A 6,000-nucleotide genomic window follows, 5' to 3' on the forward strand; every position below is an offset into this window, starting at 1 on the left:
CAAAGTTTCTTGATTTCTTAAACAAGTGTTGATGGCTATGAGGGTGTTTGGTAAATAGCTATTAGAGGATTAGATTAGTGGGTTTGACTAATTGATAGCATTAGCTGATTGTAGAAAAGTGTATGGTAAATTAGCTCTTAGCTGATAGCTAATTACATGCAAAATGATTTTTTCAATAAGTTAATCGAAAAACTGTTTCGAACAACTTTTTGGATTTTAGCATTTTGAAGCAATAAGTTGTTACAAAAGCTAATCAATCAAAAGTCATATTGATTATTTAACAAGTCAAACAACTAATAGCGTAATAGTGATCAAATAAGTCAAAATTGACTAATAAGCTAAATATGTTACCAAAGGGAATATCAAATCTGGTAAAGAGTTTCTGAATAGGAAAAGATGTTTACACAGAACTATGTAGTCCACTACTCTGTTAGACGAATGGCATCCTTTTCCATTGGAAGAATGTTTGCATTCATCTTTAATTGGTAATTGGCAAACACCTTTCCCATCGCCAAATAAACCTGCCTTGCAAGTGCAATTGTAACCGCCTAGTGTATTGAAGCAAGTGGCGTTTTTGGAGGAGCAGTCGTTTTGTCCATCATCATATGCACATTCATCAATATCTGCATAGGCAATAACAATTAACAAGCTAAGATATTAGGATGTGTTTGACAATAACCTATTAATTTATAGTCGATTGAGTTAGTTAATAGCTGATATCTGATTGTATTAGTTGATTTGACCAACTAAAACTGTTATCTGGCTGTAAAAAAAAATATAAGTAATGAAATTGTACATATAAAGTTTAGATTAGATCATGGTTGAAAAAATCGTTAGGCACTTCTCGAGTGCTTGGGGAGCAGCAATTATTCGGTGCTTAAACGCCCATGTATTTTTATTTTTAAAAAATTTGCTTGAAATTTTTTAAGATTTGATAATTATAATTATTTAATACTTTAATAGTTAATATTAATATATTAAATATTAATATAAAAAAATCCAGAGTTTGAACAATTTTGGATTATTTTGCACAATATGTTTTGCAATCGTTATGCTGTGGAACCGTGTCCACCTTGCATGGTGGACACGGTTCTATATTCATAACTACTAAACTATATGTTAATAATTATAAAGTTATATATTCATAATTTTTGAACTTAATATTCATAATTATTGAACTCTATATTCACAATTACAAAACTCTATGTTCATAATTATTGAACTATATATTCATAATTAGAAAGCTATATATTTATAATTTTTGAACTTCATATTCGCAATTATTGAATCTCTATATTCATAATTACATAATCGATTATGCACCGCACATCAAGACGACGTCGTTTTATTTAATGAAAAGAAACGAAATCTATTTCACGTCGTTCCGCACCATTGTTCCGCAAAAAATAAATCTGTTCTTCAGTTTTATTTTGTATACACTGCAGTTTCAGTTCAACACAACTACAGTTTCATTTTGATATAACTAAAGTTTCATTCAATATTTATACACTCAAATATGTGAAAATGTTATTTAATTTTATTTTATATACACTATAGTTTCATTAAAACATAATTACATGATCATTTCGTGTTGGTCCGGTAGGGTAAGAAAGAGTCTAGAGGGGGGGGGGGGGTGAATAGACTCTAATCGATTCTTTTTCGATTATTCTCCTTTCGGAGATATGTGCAACGGAAATGTTGTCTTAAGTTAAAAAAATTTGCACTCTTTCGTGTTGTTAAGATTTAACGTTTGGTCGATGTTGTATGATATGCAAGACACGAAAGTAAAAGCGATAAATAAAGAGAGATGGACATAGAGATTTTTGTAGTGGTTCGGCCAACTGTGCCTACTCCACTCTTCTTTCACAACTCGTGAAAGGGTTTGCACTATCACTCCTAGTGCAAACTGCTTCAAGCTGGCTTCCTTGATCACTAAGCCGAATAGCCACTTTAAAGGTTTTTCAACTCTTAGGGCAGCGTCAGCCGAGGCATGCGCCACAGCCGATGTTGGCCGAGGCGTGCGCCTCAGCCGATGTTGGCCGAGGCGGGCATCAGCCATTGTTGGCTTTCATTTTTTTTTTAAACCAAAGCCCTGGAGGTTGGCCGAGGTGGGCATCAGCCAATGTTGGCCGAGGCGCACGATTTAGGGTGAGGCGTCGGCTCAGCCGTCTTCTGCATTTTTTTTTATATTTTTTATTTTTTTGCGTGTTTGTTCGTAGCTTACTTCTACAGGCCGTAGGCTCAGTCAAAGGTCGGCTCTTCCGTAGAGTAGTGAGCGAGGTTAGACCTCGTACTATTCCTTAGGGTATAGCGTTTTCGTAACAAAACTTTGAGTTTGACCAAGAAACGCCCTTCCGTCGGGTAGCTAGCCGGACCGAATCCAGTGCCGGCCCTTAGGGAGTAGAGTACGGTAATTTATAATTTTTTATCAATTTTTCTTTGCATTCTTTCGACTAGGGCCAAACCATCAGGGTATCGGCATGCCGGCGTGGGACCGGCTGATCAAAGTGTCTGCGCGGGGCCGGCTCATTAAAGTGCCGGTGCAGGCCCGACTCATCAAAGTGCCAGCGCACGGACGGCTCATCAAAGTGCCGGCGCGCAACCGACTCATCCAAGTGCCGATGCGCGGCCGGCTTATCCAAGTTCCGATGCGGGGCCGGCTCATCAAATTCCTTCAACAAAGATTGAAGCTCACCTGGTATACAATCAATAACTGGCCCACTGTCTTTTGTTATCAATACCAAGACTTCCTCCACAAAATTTTTCCATTTATCCAGAATGGTTATAGCAACAAGTTTTCTGTGTTGGTGACTTGGCCCAAACAACTGGAGGGATGACAATCTTTTTCTGATTCCAAAAAAATTCATAAGTATTTAATTTTCCTCAATGGGTAGCATCCACATCATATTGCCAAGTCCTACCCAGAAGGATATGGCAAGCATCCATATCAATGACTTCGCACACCACATAATCTTCATAGCTTTTCCCGATTGAGATTGGGACAACACTTTTGACACAGTAACAGAAGGGCCCTCCCTAATCCATCCCAACTTATATGGTTTTGGATGCGGTTTGGTTGGGAGGTTAAGATGTTCCACAAGGGTCTGAGATATGATATTATGATAACTCCCATTGTCGATGATGAGTTTGCAGACTTTACTGAGCACGGTATAATACGTCCGGAAAATGTTATTTCGCTGAACATGAATCTTTTCTTCGATAGTGTATAAGAGTTGGCGAACCACAAAGCTAACATGCTCTCCATCTTCTTTTGCAACTTCAACATTCTCCTCAATAAATTCCTCATCACCTCCTTCCCCTGTTCCACCATCTATCAAGTTTACAGTTTTTCGAGCTCTATACTCATTTGACCGATGACCGGGTTCACCACACTTAAAACATTTACCGGTCATTTGTCTGGAGTATGGATTTGAGATAGATTTTTGTGCAGGAACATTATTACCTTGTTTTTGTTGCGGGTTCTTTGAGCTGCCTATGTCACTAGCCAACACAGGTCGAGATAATGGGGTAGCAGCTTGAATAGGATTAACGTCATGTGATTGGGTCGTCATTGGCTTTGGTGTGGAATATGTTCTTCTCTGATTGGATTGCGTGAGGAGGTCCTCTGCTCGGACGGCCATATTATATGCCTCATTAACAGACCAAATAGGAGTGAGCGACATCTTTTCTTGAATATTAAATCTTAACCCGTTAATGTATCGGGCAGTCTATTGCTCAGGTGTTTCAAACAAATTGCAGCGCGCCCCTAATCGATAAAATTCCTCTGTATATTCACTCACACTTCGAGATCCTTGAGAACACCTTTGATATTTTTGGAACAGCTGTTGTTGATAATCTGGTGGTAAAAATCTTGCATTCATAAGCCTTTTCATTTTTCTCCATGAAGTAATGAGTCTCTTTCCATGCCTTCTCCTATTGTTCAGCGTGACCTCCCACCATGCTGCTGCTCCACCTCTTAGCTTATGTGTTACGTATTTGGCTTGACGTTCCTCTGGTATTTCCATCATATCGAAGCATTTTTCAACCTCATAACACCACTCAAGGAAAGATTCAACATCCAAGTTTCCATTAAAGGTAGGGAGATCCACCTTTGGTAGGTAATAATTCTGTCTGCGATCAAGATTGTTCATATTATGTTCCTCATCTTCGAAGTCGCTACTGCTCACGCTGGGAGGTGGCAGATTAGCTTGCGTGAAGGCTCTTCGCACAGGTCCAGCAGCAAGGTTATTTCCTTCGTCGTTGTTAGCCGGGATAGCCCCGCGACCAACAAGTTGCAGGCTAAGGTTGGCAAGAATATTACGGATTTCTTGAAATTCACAGTTCATGTTGTCACCTTGCGTTTGCAACGCTGCCCAGAGGGCGTCAATACCACGGTCATCGCTAGTGGGTGGAATGTTTACGCCATTGTTATTGTCGTTGTGTGCCATAGTGGGTCGAAAACAATGGAGAGGACAAAGTCGCTATCTCGATTGTTTGCCTAGGATCTTACGGCTCTGGATACCAACTGACGTAGGATGGAAGCTCAAGAAACAATCACACAAATTATAAGAACTCAAAGGGAATAATATTCTTCTTCAATATCTCCAGGATTACAGAATGTATGAATATATAGGCAACTCCCTATGAGAGTCCGCAACAGAAATATAAATGCAATGTTTTGAGAATGGAAAAGACATCTAGAGCCACATGGAAAATAAATACTTCATATAAATAAAAACAACTAATAAATGCATGGGACTTGGGACTTGTATTTCAGCTGCCTGCATGTGTGAACGCCATCAGTTGTTCTCTGAGGTCCCCTCTGTGGTTACTATTGAGTTGGTATTGAAGATCAGCTGAGGCGTTGCCATTGTTCAAGTTGCGGGAACCGTGGGAGCTGCTGGATCTTGAGCGCCACATTGCTTCAAGCTCGTTTTTGAAAGAAGCCTGCTTGAGAATTGATCTCAGACTCTCAATGAGAGCACCAATGATGGTAAGTATGTTACTGGAAATTTAATCTGAGAATAATGAATTGTTGTATTGCTAAGTGTTCAGTACAAAATAATCAGCGTGTCCCCTCTAGCTAAGGAGAGGTTCTACTTATATCGAGTCCCTAACGTTAAGAACATAATGAGACATAATAAGGAGCCGAGCCTTTATTTCTCTTTCTTCAATGGGCACAGTAAATGACCCGTAGTAATGTTTCCACCCGTTGGTATTCTGTCCGTTGGAGTTCTGCTCGTTGGATTTCCACATGGTATCAGGTCAGGTGCCTATTGACAACCCGGGTCGGTGCTAGCCCCATTATTCTGTTAGTAATATTACTCTAATGGTCCGTTTGGTTCACGGAATAGGCTTGGAATGGCATAGCATTCCCAGTAACAGACCTATTCTTCTGTTTGGTAACAATGTCTATTACTAGGAATAATGTTCCTAGTAATAGCCTATTACCTCAGATGAGGTAATAGCTATTACCAGGGCCCCCCTGGTATTAACTTATTCCTGAGTCCTCAGGAATAGAATATTTTTTTTTCAATTTTAACCTTATCTTTCTCGCCGTTCTCTCCCTACGTATCATTCTACCCTTCCCCGATTCCTTCATCATCAACATCAAAGTCAAGCAATTTTTCCTGCCACATCAAATTAAAGCATCATCAACATCAAAGTCAAGCAATTCTTTCTGCCACATCAAATTAAAGCATCAAACAAAGGTAAATTTTCAGAATTTTATTTTTTACCAATTAAATATTTAATTATATATATATATATATGTATATATATATATATATATATATATATATATATATATGTATGTATATATATACACACACTGCTGCGGCTGCGGAACCCTCCGCGCCGCAGCAGTTTTGTTTAATTTTTTTTATTTTTTTTTATAATTAGTTTAGTTTATTATATCATTAATGTAATTATCACAAAATTTATATAGAGTGACAAAAGACTCTAAGTCCAAAGTGAGGAATTCCGTTAGTAGTCATCGAC

This window comes from Ipomoea nil, unplaced genomic scaffold (genome assembly GCF_001879475.1).
Source record: "Ipomoea nil cultivar Tokyo-kokei standard unplaced genomic scaffold, Asagao_1.1 scaffold0900, whole genome shotgun sequence".
Lineage (NCBI taxonomy): Eukaryota > Viridiplantae > Streptophyta > Magnoliopsida > Solanales > Convolvulaceae > Ipomoea > Ipomoea nil.